The following is a 13,905-nucleotide window of genomic DNA, read 5'->3' as shown; positions in this document are numbered from 1 at the left end:
ACCTCAAACAAAATCAAACAAACATCTCAGGTTAACAATAAAATTTAACGCAAATGTTGAAATTGCCTCGCGCCAACTATTTGGCACTCACCGACACTTTGTACACTGCGCTCAATAATGTCAGGGCTTATTTTTTCCGTTTCAGTGCAAATTCTCTACCGCAAATCGTTCAAAATTGTTTGGTCTATTAAAATAAACCTTCCATTGTAACTAAATCTATTGAAAAAAAAAATAGTTAAAAATTAAATTAAATTTTTTGAAGAAAAATTTGTCATTTTCTCAAAAAAATTGTTATGTAAGGTATCAATTTTTTTCATTGATCGTTTAGCTAGTACGAAGGCGTACCAGAAAAAATAAAAAAAAAATGGGGGTTGTCATTTAAAAAATTTTTTAATGACGTCATTATTCCAAGATTCCAAGCTGTCAATATAAGCAAAGTACTGAACAATATGCACTTTTTGAAAACAAAGTTGACCTGTTCTAGGATTTTCTCAGAAATTAATACTTTCAGTTTTATCGAATTTATTCTGAACTTTACGAACGCACTGTATAAGTAATACTAACCTCCACTCAACCGTGCTGCGCTGCATGTTGAAAGGATAAACAAAAAGGCCGAAAACTTTTTCAAACAATGTTTTATGTTGTAATATTCATTTTGTGTTGAATCGATGTGTAAGAGGATCGTAATGCTTACCAGATATTATGGTTTGTGAACAGCTCTCGATGTTCATATATTTTCTTCATTTCCTTCCAAATGTATGCCAATTTCAGTGTCTTTTCTGTACCCACTTGGATTGAAGAATTTTATTGAACAGAAAAGCTAGCAACTGACTGAATATTATTGAAATCTTCCATAGCAATTGGATCATCTTTTATAACAATAATGTCGGCTTCATTTATCATCTTACTCTTTCATAATATTGTCAAAAATTACAAAGGTATCGTCCAAGGTTTTTGAGAGGTCATTGACGGTATTGATAGATTTGTTTTCTTTAAATTTCAGAGCTGTTGATTTATTTTGCATTGCTGTCAGCTGCAGTATCTTTGCAGTTCAAGAATTTATTTCGGTTACAAAGAAGCGGAACCTCGTAAAGTACGACCAGAAATATAGTGCGAATATGGCTTAATTGCCCGATTAGCTTTTCCCAGTTTTTACGACACTCAACCGCCACAGACTGTAAAATGGTTTACCTGCTAGACCCCTTAAAAAGAACTTCATCTCCAGTAACCATTCTCAACATCTGATCGGGATTACTTTTATTGGGGTTTGCGGTAGGGCTGTTAAGTACTCAAGGAGTCAAAACCATATTTGCACTATATTTCTGTTCGTACTTTAAATAACTTGCACTAGTTAATTACTATTGCCTTAATTACTATTGACTTAAGCAGACCCCTATCAATCATCACTTTCATTCCGTACCTGTCAGTTTACAGGATAGTATTTGAACGAATGTACGATTAGGGGTTTATAGTGCTTGTAACTTCCTAAGGAATTCTGACTTAAACCCTAAATAAACCGAACAAAGACCCTACTTAAAGAAATTTATTGTCATATTGTGCCTGGTCAATTATTAGAGGGTCTCCGACAAATATTTTGAGTACTACCCCAGGTAATTTTTTTCTCCGAGACCGGCTAGTGATTGACAGGTACAATATCACAATAAATTTCTTTAAGTAGGGTCTTTGTTCGTTTTATTTATGACTTAACGATTGGGCTTTACGTAAATTGCGAACGTATTTCGCAAGACGTTAACGTTATTTTTGACATTTCTCGTATGTCAACAGTTTGACAATTCAAAAAAGTTTGAATACGATTTGACCGAAATAAGTTATAAATAACGTGATGAACTAATTTTTCAATATCATCGTCATTCGCACCACCTAAAATTGCAGCTTCGTTCATTTTTGACACTACTTGTCAACTTTGCATTGTCTTTTGATAACGTTAACGCCTTGATAAATTGCAATAACTTTAAATCACTATCCCTTTAAAGCGTAGCGTTATTTCATAGCGCAATCATTTATTAACCTATTACTTAAATAAAGGTTGAATGCAATAGAGACTTTGCGCATGGTACTTTTCGTTATAGTTATAAACCTATAACGGAGAAATTATGATTATAAGAACGACCTTTTGTTTTTGCGTTTGCGCTCGGTGTTTTACGTTATATTACCAAACGTTATATTTTGACTGTTGTGACACATGACCATCGAGAAAAAGTGAGATTACGATAATAAAACAGCCAGAAAGAATTAAAGGAATAAGTTAAACACACAATTCTAATTTGTTTAAATTATTAAAGTAGTAATATGAGCAACAATACGTTGGAAATTCTTGTAATATGTCTCAGTATTAAAGATGTGGAGGAGTATTTAATGATCACATTACTGAGGAATGAATTAGAAGAGAAACAACAATTGTATAATTGTGCATCATTCGATATTGATGTAATACCTCAACAGAATTTTCGCCATATGTTTCGATTTGACAGAGAAGACATCATAAGGCTGCATGCAGCTTTACAAATGCCTCTGCGATGGGAAACTCCACATCGTCATGTGATCGGGGGTGTGTATGAAACAGAAATTTTATATACATATGTAGTATTGCTTATTTATATTATTTATTATTAGGAGTTGAAGGATTGTGTTTACTTCTGCGACGTTTTGCGTATCCGAACAGATTGAAGGACCTTCAAAATGAATTTGGCCTGCAATATTCTTCACTGAGTAAACTTTTGAAGCACATATGTCACTTTGTTTACATAAAATGGAGCAAATTATTGTTAAATTTTAGAGAAAATAAATGGTTAACTGAACATTACCTGCAGGAAATTGCTACACTGGTACACGCCAAAGGGGCTCCATTAACTAATTGTATTGGATTTATTGATGGGACGGCGCGGGCAATCTGCAGGCCAAATTCAATGCAACGGGAAATGTATAGCGGACATAAGAGATTTCATTGTCTCAAATTTCAGTCCATCACCCTACCAAATGGAATTATTTTACATTTAAGTAGCCCATACCCGGGCAGACGACATGATGCATTTATCTTAAGGGATACACATATGATGGAACAGCTAAGATTATATTGTGACCGATTTTGTGTGTATGGTGATGAAGGCTACCCATTGAGAAGGCAACTAATACGTCCATTTTCGAATGTACATTTGACAGAACAACAGCAGGAATTTAATAAACAAATGTCGAAAGTTCGTCAATGCGTAGAATGGAGTTTTGGAAAAATTATTCAGCAATTTGCTTTTGTCGATTTTAAGAAAAATCAAAAACTATTTTTACAGCCTGTTGGTAAATTTTATATCGTCGCAACGTTACTCACTAATGCTCACACATGCTTTTATGGAAGTACAACATCGCATTATTTCAATGTTGAATCTCCCAATATTCTGGAATATTTTCAGTAACATATTGAAGAAAATCACATGAGTATGTATGTGTTATTTTGTATCTTAGGAAGGAATAAAATATAAAATAATGAAAACGAACTTAAGTGTTTTTATTCAAATTTCCCATGAGCAAATTCTCCAAAAAGGTGTTTAAAATTGCATTTCTTTTGCATTCGACTTTGCGATCTTCTTCCAGTTCTTTCCATTTTCTTTCATCAAACTCAAGTTTTGCTTTTTTATAGGCTATCTCTTCTTGTTGAAGTTTGGTACTGACATCATGCTGTATCTTTCTGAACTGTAGTTCTTCTTTCTTCTCATTTTGTTCTAACCTAGCCTTTTCAGACAAAAATGAGAAAAGCTCACTACTTTGTCCTCTAGATTTTCTTGCTTTTGCAGTATGCCTTCTTTCGTCTTCATTTTGCTTTTCAGCATTATTGACAGGGCGTGCATAACTATGGAATTCAGTTGGCACTGCTGGCAATTCATACGGAACATCAATAGTTTGAGAAGTAGCAGGCACATCATAGGAGGTTAAACTGGATGAACTTCCATTAACATCCTCCTCATCGACGTCCACATAATCAACATGAACGGTTTCAATATCTTCCACAGCTTGTAAAGCTGCGTGTCGAATAGCCTGAGCTGCTGCTGCATCTGCTTTTTCTTGTGACACTACTTTTCTAGGACGCCCACCCTTAGCAGACTTGATTTCTTCAGCTGTTGTCACAATATGTTCGTAATTGCACCACACTGTTTGGACTAGGCGCATGGTGTCTCCCCATTCAGTTTTCAGTCGCTCTTTTCCACTCTCAGTTGCTTCCTTAGAGTCATATTTCCGAAATTTAGCTACTTGCTCAAGCATGTGATCTTTCAAAAGGCGTACACTGCAGCTTTTGAATCTGTAAATGCATTAACAAATTTAGTTTTGTTATTAAATCTCTAGGGGCAAGTTTCACCAACGCCTGTTAAAATTAACTGTCCTACATCGTTTCCCACCAATCAAACCTTGTGCAAATGAATTTTCCTTGCCCTTTAGTCATACTAAAACATTGACGCGACCTTGAAACACAACAAGAGAGAAAAACGAAGACATTTGCACAAGGTTTGAGTGGTGGGAAATAATGTAGGAGGACGCCCTAAGGATGTCTGGACAGAAAAAACGCGAAAATTCCACAAGTAGCTAAAGTTAACAATTACCCTCACGTTGATGAAACCGGCCCTAAATAGGACATACCTTTCACTGTCATGGCATAACACCGAATGAAGATTTGCCCACAACTCCTCGTCCGTCGTAACAATATCCTCACATAAAATATTAAACAATTCTTTTAGCGCTTTAATTCGTTCGACTTCAGAAAACCGAAACCTTTTGTGTTTTGAAGGAGTGGATTCCACAGCCGTTAATGCATGTTGATTTTCTTTTTCCCATTCCCGTTGGGAACAACGTTTTAAATTGTTCTGCATGCTAAATTTGATTTTACTTTCACGATACACAAACACAACACAGATACACAAACACAACACAGATACACACACAGAACACCTAATATGCACAATCAGAGACAAGAGACAACGATAGAACGGTAGGTAGAAACACGGCACACGTTGAATCGTGAATGAATGCATTTGGAGGTTATGCTTGGGCATGGTATGTTTTGATTTTTTAAGAGTTAGAGTTGGTGTCTTCGGGTGCCGTCAAGTTGGCTCCTCGATGTTCGAAGGTCACGTGGTTTGAAAATATACCGTCGCGTTTTTTAATTGGTCCTCGTTATTTTATAAAATAGCGTGAAAATTGTCTTGTACCGTATACTTATAAGCCCTCTTATAACTATAACTATAAGCACGGGTTTTTATAAGGTAAAACCGCCCCATGCGCAAACACACTAATATCTCTCTAATAATCACAACATTTATAACGCATGAACGTTATGAATTACGTGTACAGATCAGTGGCGGCTCGTACTGTAAAAATGTGGGGGTTGCAACTTTTATAGGTACAGTTGCGGCAGTTGAAATCTCAGACAGGAAAGATTTAAACACTCTGTATAAATTCCGAAATTTGATTAGCGTAAACAGGATTTTCATCAAGGATTATAAAGTCAGTGTCAGTATTTGACATATTAGGTCAGAATCGCGCGTAACTTTTGAAATGCCGCAATTATCTGATTTGCAAAAGTGTGTTTGACTGAGGGACGGTGTGAGTATAAGAGCCATTGCGAGAGAAATTAATGTGGATAATGTTTGAGTGACATTTTGAGAAACGTCACTTTCAATACCATTTACAAAGCTAAAAGTTTGGCGTTGTCAAAGTGTCTGAGTTTTCAACGGCCGCAACTGTACTTACCAGTTACTAATAGGTTTATAGGTTAAAAATTACTTATTATTTTTGGGGGTTGCGCAAACCTGCAAACCATAGGTAAAGCCGCCACTGGTACAGATTGAACTAAACGTGTACAATTGCCGGTTGTAACGACCCATGCATGGATATGCTGAATCACCAATGATGTAAAAATTAGGCGCACATTATTGAACAGCTATTTGATACATATCGAAAGTCCTTAAAACGCGACCATCGTGAACACTCCCGGGCCAACGCACACACAGTCTATGAATTTTAAATCCGAAATGCAAACTGCTTGTGATACTAACGAGTAAAACTTTTTGCGATTAAAGTAGTCAAGTCCATTGAGAGTGGGTTATTTGATTGGATATGACATCCACCTACTGCTCCGATCACATTTGGAAGCCCATACTTAGAAAACTGATTTGCGATCATAGCTTTTTCTTCATCTGTAGACCACTTAACACGACCACCAAGTGCTGGATCTCTCTTGTTAAAACGATATTTCCAATATGGATTGCAATATATTCAAACTGCATTTGTGATAATCTAAAGTCCATTCGTTTTAATAAACAATTGTCAATGTCAAAAATTCTTAAAAGACCGGACTGTACCACCCCAGAATATCGTTTTATGGACCAGATGTATAATGGTTTTTACAGTAGCTATTTATTGAGGTCATGTATGTTGATGTCGCTACCGCCGAAGCCGGACCTGTCGTGGAGCCGGACCTGTGGACCCGTAGATGGTCAAGAGTGGGGGCCGACCGGCGACTCGAATTACCCCCGGCCCCCCGGGCGTTAGAGAGGTCAACTATCGGAAAAAATGACTATCGAATATATCGATAGTGCCGCCCTGCAAACTATCGAACAATCGATAACTATCGACCAACTAATAGAAAAAATATACATTGTATATAACGATGTATTTAATAAAGATGTAAATGACAAAAACAAAATAAAAATAAATTCTGATTACAAAAATAACAATAACGAAACAGAATAATAGGAGTATAATGTAACAAAAACATTTTAATCAAAATTAAATAACTTTAAATTATAATTTAAAAATAAAATCATATTGACATTCTTTGGTTTGAGATTGCTTCTTCTGGCACTAATTAGTTGTCCAGACTTTGAAAACAATCTCTCTGAGGGCACAGAGGTTGCTGGTACTACCATATACTTTAAAGCAATTTCATTTAAGGGTTGTAGTTTATTGCACCAAAATTCTAGAGGATCAGTCTCTTCACTAACTATTGGAGTTTCAAAATACTGTCTTGTCAAAATAATGGCTTTGCTGGTAGACGTTTCTACAACCCTTTTAACTTCAGCCTTATTTTTTATAAAACTAAACAAACTGGAGCTTTCTCTTTCATATACAGTTACATCAGAATTCTCGAGGGTCAAATTTAACTCTTCCGGCTCTTTATTAGTGTTGTCAAACTCTTTAATATAATTTGCAAGTTCATTCTGAATAATAGCTTGTCCATCTAAAGAGTTATTTTTGTTTTTGAAAGCTAATTGTTTAAACCTAGGATCTAACAAACAAGCAATTTTTGTGATCTTTTTTGATTCATAATTTGTAAATCTTTCTCTTACAGACTCTCTCAGCTTTTCCAACAATTGTTTACCAATGTCTGTTTTCAGTGACTTTTCAATTTCATTTAGTTTACAAAAAAGTCCAGATATTAATGGTATTATTAGAGAAATTGTAGGATACAGATCTCCAGAAATCTTTTCTGTTGCTAAATTAAATATTCTCAAAATCGCACATACATCTTGCAAAACAATTTGATCATCTATAGTTAAAAAACTAGGAGCAGACTTTAGTTTCACAAGAGTTATGGTAACACTGTCACCTAGTTTTAGAATTCTTTCAATCATTAAGAAAGTGCTGTTCCATCTTGTTGACACGTCCTGTAATATATATTTTTAACAAATGTTAAATTTGAAAAGTTTATTTCTACCTGGATTACTTTAAGTGTTGCTTCATTCCGTTGCCTTTGTTCTTCTCTAAGGCAGTCACTCGCCTTGGTACTTCTCTTAAAGTAAGATACTATATCTCTACATTTTTTTAACAACTCTTCCAAGTTTTCAGTCTTTTTAATACCATCTTCAACTGTCAAGTTTAGGGTGTGCGCGAAGCAAGGTAAATGCTCAAGTTTTATTATTTTACATGCAAGCAACATATTACTGGCATTGTCAGTAACCACAGCCAATACTTTCCCATCTAATTTCCAGGTTTTAATAATATCCTAAAAATAAAAATTAAAACTGTTTAACATGTTTTAAAAACACACACCTGTAGGCAAGTACTTATATTCTCAGCATTGTGAGTTCCTGCTAACTGTAAAGTATCTAAAACAGTACTGACTAATTTTTTCTCTTTCAAAAAATGGCATGTAACTGTCATATATGAAATCGTAGAATAATTTGAAGTCCATAAATCTGTAGTTAAGGCAACAGATTCCACAGTTTCCAAGTATATCCTTAACTTTTCCTTTATTTCATTGTATAGTTCTGGTAATAATCTTTGTTTTATTGTTGTCTTTGATGGCAATTCATACTTTGAATCCAATTTTTTTATTAATTGTTTAAAACCACTATCACTAACGACAGAAAAGGGCTGCATGTCTAATACAATCATTGCCACTACATATTTGTCTAAGTAAATTTTTTTCTTATCAGATCTTTTATATAAATAACTTTCAAAAGAAAGGACTTTTTGTTTCTTCTGTTGTGGTGGTCGGCATTCTTCTAATTCTGAATCTGAACCTGAACCATTTTGTAGATTTTTTGGATTGATTTTATGAGCTCTTTGAAGATGATCCCATAAGTTACTAGTGTTTCCACTTGTTTTATAAGTTTTTCGACACTTACAGCAATTAGCCTGAGGAAGCCCAAATGAATTTTTCTCAAAGTAATCCCACACGCTAATTTTGTTTTTCGGCATGCTGCATCACATATTAAACTTCAAACGAGGAGGGAAACTGACGTGAAAAATTAAAACAACGGTAAAAAGCACGTGAAACGATTGAATGATTGAAATGACGCAATTAATTTGTCAGAAATGCAATGTTGCGCAAGCGTCACGGGATATCGTACCTACTTTCTTTAGATCTACTTTATTTTCTTTTTTCAGTGGTTTAAATTTTAAAAATAATTTTTGTCATAACATTGGTTTTCTCGACGTGTTTTATTGCATCTACTATCGAAATTGTGCCCTTACTATTGAAAAAATCGATAGTCGTTGTCAAATTTGAAACTATCGAACTATCGATAGTACTATCGATAGCAGCGACCCCTCTACCGGGCGTCAGAGTAGCAAGGGACGCTACAAGAAAAGACGTGTTGACCATTATTGCTGTTTACACGTGTTTTGAGTTACAATTTCAATTAAAAACCAAAAGTTAGTGTCGTGTTTAATTGTTCTCCTATAACATGTACATGTTGCACGTTGACGTTTTTCAATCGCAATCGTAATCAAGAACGCAATTACACAAATCGTCATTCCAACATCCAACGACCGGTATGAAAGTACCTACAGAAAATGATAAATATTGTTTATTTATTAAGACCTTGCATATTAAAAGCAATGTTATGTTTAATGATGATTCTGAAAAGTGAGTTGCTTCTTCAAACTTAGCAAGAAGAAATGAAGGTTTGTACGGAATATGTACTTGAAATCCAATACATCGGGAAATGTGAACGGTTAAATAAAATGTGGATTGAAAGATAAAAGGCAAAAACTAGTTTAATATTAGAAAAATGAAAAAAATTAAATAACTTGAAAATGAAAACTATTCATATTCCAGATTTTCGTCATCATCTTCCACATCTGATTCTGAATCTGAATCTGCTGCCACCTGTATTATAAACGGGGGTATGTCTTCAATTGATGCATTTCCCATTAATTTTTGCCAATCCTGTTTGATGAGTTGCTCACAGTGTTTGACACTATTGATGCTTATTCACAATGGACATAAGACATAAGAAATACATAAGAGATACCTAAGAATAATTTGTAAATTTGGGCAATTGGAAAATTATTTATGTGTCCATATAACTCGAATATGATTCTTCATGCCTTTTTGTACACAACAATAATGTTCACTTAGGTCACTTCTCATAAGTTACGTAATAGTTATTTACATAATTAGTGGGATAAAAGCAATATTACAGGACTCGAGTGTGAAGATTGCAGATGAGGAGGGCGTTAGCCCGAGTTCATCTGTAATACACGAGTTTCCTGTAATATGCTTTAGCCCACGTGTTATGTACAACATTTTATCTACGGCTGCGAATTATTAATTAAAAAAATCCATTTTTGGCAAAAACGTCAAATTTGACATTTACAAAAATATATTTTGATAATTGTTAAATGTCAGTTTCAATCGTTTTAATTCAAAATCAAAGCAACAAGATTGAAACAATTTGCTCAATACCAGGACAACCAGCTAATTCTGTTTGTAAACAACGCGTTGTTTTAAATCTTTCATAATTGAGAACCGGGTCGTTTACGTCTTATCGCGGCTCTCCGAAGTGAAGTGACTTCGAAAAATGTACATTGGGGTTACCCTGACGTCAAGTGAGAAAAGTACCTCAACCTGGAATGGAAACGTGTGTGATCCTGTTTCGAGGACGACCTGGAGTGCAAGAGACGAGCGTCTCTGGAGGTATCACTGCAGTTTGCGTCGTTTTTCCAGTATGACGTGTATTACAAAGTGGTCTCTTGTGCGAGTAACCCAAAAGAGAGTAGTAGTGCCAAGCCCAGAGATTGAAGACCGAAACGAAGTCGATGCCGGCTACTGGGCGAACAAAATGCAAGGACTGTGTTATGTATTTACAATAAGTACCTAGCTTTTCTTTTGTATTGTTGTATTTCAATAAATTTTCTCTGTTTGCTTCTAAATAAAAATGCGTTACGTAATGAAACCAGTGCGGTAATGAACTACATTACGCAACTCAAATGACTGTAAATGAGTGTGGTAATAACGACTTATCCAAGCAGCCGTAGATGAAAATTAATAGTATATCCACTGCATGTATCATGAATGTCTTATGCCTTATGTCAAGCTTATGTCCATTGTGAATAAGCACTTAGACCACATTTCAGGTGTAAAATGAGAAATGGCTTCTAACCACATTTTTTTGACTTTTTCAGTTTTTGATTCAGTACATGAAGATATATTTTTATTATAATAATTTTTCAGAAAACCCCAAGCCAACTCAATGGGATTGTACTGGCAATTGTAAGGTGGTAAGCGGAGGATATGATGTCCATTTGTATGAACTAAATCATCAATCAGATAATATTTTTGGATATCTTGCTTCTTGGTGCAAATTATGTTATACAACACTTTTTTTGTGGCTTCAGGGGGTATGGGATATTGTTCTCATTTAACCACTGTATCATGTCACCTTTTTTTGTTGAAGAGACTGGATGTTTAGTCACCTGTTCTGAATGGTACGGAGCATTATCCATCACTCTTACTGCAGGTTTATCCAGTAAATTTAATGCTGGTAATAGTTGGTTACGTATCCATCTTGTAAAAATATCACTATTCATGTTTTTATGGTAATCCCTGTGCTCTATTTCGGAACCAAGTACAGTGAAACCTCTATATAAAGGACATCAATGGTGCCACTCTTTCCGTCCGTTTAAGGGAGGTGGCCGCTTAAGGGAGTTATGTAAAAAATCAAATTATGTACTTAGTTCTATTATTTTATAATAATTAAAATTAAAAAACACAGTAAATGACAATAAAATAAAGGATCAAACAAAAATAAATGGTTTTAAGGAATTTACACATGTCTGGAAATATTAGTTGCCGTAAGAGTATGTCATCTTCAGCATCAAATGAATCGTCATTATAATTTTCAACAGAAAATCCTGCTTCCGCAAAGCAGTTCTCAATCGTCGATTTCTTTACTTTTAACCATGCTGCGATAATCCAAGTTATGGCATCTAATATAGAAATAGGTTTTCTAAACTTTCTGGTGAACTGGATGAATCTATATTTGATAAAAGTCGTTTCATGATTAATTCGGGATAGAAATGTTTAAATTTTTTTATTATTCTTTGATCTAATGGCTGGCACTCAGCTGTTGTATTAGGAGGTAAGAACCTAAGTGTAACGTTACTTAAAATAACTTCCGGATGCGATGTAGCATTATCAAGAAAAAGTAGAATTTTTCAACAAATTCTCATTCTGTTCCCATAATTTCTTCAGTTCATTTTTTTGCTTCAAAACAACACTTGGGTTTTTCCCACTTTGAATTTTTCGGCCAACTGTCGAATGCTAATTTTTTGTGAAGCTGCAAATTCGATTAGTTCGATTTTTGCCTTCAACGATAAAGACTTTCTTTTTGAGCCCGATGACATGATTGAAAAGAGATTTAAAATAATTTAAGGACCACAACAATACGTTTATTCTTAAGTACATGCACTGACATGCTAAAACTTTTTATCAAATTCCGGATATTTCGTCTTTGTTGACATAATACTAAAAGAATTTACTGACTAAATGAATCGGGTAGTCGATAAGATTTAATTGCGTCTCTGTGTTACATGGTTTTAAATTACAGACGTCCGTTCGAACAAAAATGTATGCGTCCGCGTCCATAATAGAGAGGGTCCGTAATAAAGAGGTAAAAATGTATAATAAAATATTTGAAAGTGTTGGGACTTAGAGATATGTCCCTCTAAGAGAGGTGTCCATTTAACAGAGGTGTCCGTTAAGGGAGGTTTTACTGTAATAAGTCGCAACCTGGTAAAAACCCTGCAGATGTTCCGGCATGAAGAATGGTGATCCTTTAGCCTTCTCCTTTTACCCGTTTTGGAATACCTTTAGGATCCAAAAAAACAAATATATAATTATCAGATTGTAGATATTGTAAATATTTTCTTATAAATTTAATTCGCTTCAAAATTATATGTGGTTGTGCTATCAAAACTAGTCTGTTATTGTGTTTTCTATACCGGTATCCCATTGATTTTAGTATTGTATATAACTTTGTTCTGCCGCAGATATATTCACATTCCTCTTTGGCGTATTTATGCAGATCATCTATTGTGAAATGTTCACCTTTTTCGTGATGAATGTATTTTCTGTATATTTTGATTTGGTATCACTTGTTCATAATAATTTTGTATTTTGCAAATAGTTCCATTTGTCATTCTAAAAAACAAACTTTTTAGGACTTTTTACGATTTTTATTACATCATTGTTGTCAGTCTGAAAAATGATATTCCGCATTCCCGATTGAGCAATAAAACGATCCATCACAACTTCTATAAGTATAAAAATCTCATTCCGTCTTCTTCTAGTGTCCGCAATAAAACGCACCTATTCTATGCGTCTTATTGTGAAATCCTGCGCCTGTCACTCCAGATTTCCACTCCTTTCCAAATGGTGGAGTGAAAGTTACAGTGAAAAAATGTTTGGTTAGGTGATCGTACAGCAAGTCATGCAACTGAATACACGGTTTCTCATATTGTAGAAATATTAACAGTTTTTGTACTATATTCGCAATTCTTTGAATAATGCCCACAAATGCACCATTGAGATACAAGATACATCAATCGACCCCGATCTTGAAAGGCTATTAATCTTAACAAAGGTCCTGGTATGGTGGTTGATAAAAGTGGAACTTCTTAACTATAAATATAACCTAATAGAAATGCTACTGATGCAGAAAAAATATTATTTTCAGGTATAATATTTTTACTGAGACTGTGTATGCAGGTTCTAACTTCCATAGGCAATATTAATTCTCCAATATTTTTTGTCACATATTCTCCGTAAATTTTAGAAGAAGGAATCTTTGCCTGACTAATGTAGTTAATATTTTCGGCAGTTTTTGATGACGAAGAAGCTTTTACAATTCCACAACAAAGAATTTGTCTAATTGCATAACCTGCTGCTCTTGCACCTTTTAATCGAATAGGATGAACACACGCCACATTAGTAGCACTCGGCAATTCATAATATAATGTAGACAATAGTAAGTATGTTTGACGTAGATTATGTTTTAAAGGCACTTCATATCTTTCAATTTCTGTTTAAAGTTTTGCCTTTTAATGAGCTAAAGAGAGAAAAATTATTTAAAATGTAAGAAATCAAAGAAAACTGTTGAACTTCTGATCCTC

The 13,905-nt window shown here is 34.6% G+C and overlaps 3 long non-coding RNA genes across 3 annotated transcripts; 1 reads left to right on the top strand and 2 right to left on the bottom strand.

The window, feature by feature from the left end:
• The first annotated feature begins 2,060 nt into the window (after positions 1 to 2,060).
• On the top strand, positions 2,061 to 3,509 carry LOC138126467 (uncharacterized). The gene is made up of 2 exons (XR_011157837.1): positions 2,061 to 2,569; positions 2,635 to 3,509. It is a non-coding gene; the product is annotated as an uncharacterized lncRNA (long non-coding RNA).
• Positions 3,506 to 5,294, bottom strand: LOC138126468 (uncharacterized). The gene is made up of 2 exons (XR_011157838.1): positions 4,645 to 5,294; positions 3,506 to 4,309 (listed from the first exon to the last, which is right to left on the bottom strand). It is a non-coding gene; the product is annotated as an uncharacterized lncRNA (long non-coding RNA).
• Positions 5,295 to 6,657: 1,363 nt separating this feature from the next.
• Positions 6,658 to 8,851, bottom strand: LOC138126362 (uncharacterized). The gene is made up of 3 exons (XR_011157776.1): positions 8,056 to 8,851; positions 7,721 to 8,008; positions 6,658 to 7,670 (listed from the first exon to the last, which is right to left on the bottom strand). It is a non-coding gene; the product is annotated as an uncharacterized lncRNA (long non-coding RNA).
• Positions 8,852 to 13,905: the final 5,054 nt, after the last annotated feature.

The sequence above is a fragment of the Tenebrio molitor genome, chromosome 3, assembly GCF_963966145.1.
Source record: "Tenebrio molitor chromosome 3, icTenMoli1.1, whole genome shotgun sequence".
Classification (NCBI taxonomy): Eukaryota; Metazoa; Arthropoda; class Insecta; order Coleoptera; family Tenebrionidae; genus Tenebrio; species Tenebrio molitor.
Note: the sequence above shows the minus strand (reverse complement) of the source record. Positions and strands in the feature narration are given on the sequence as shown.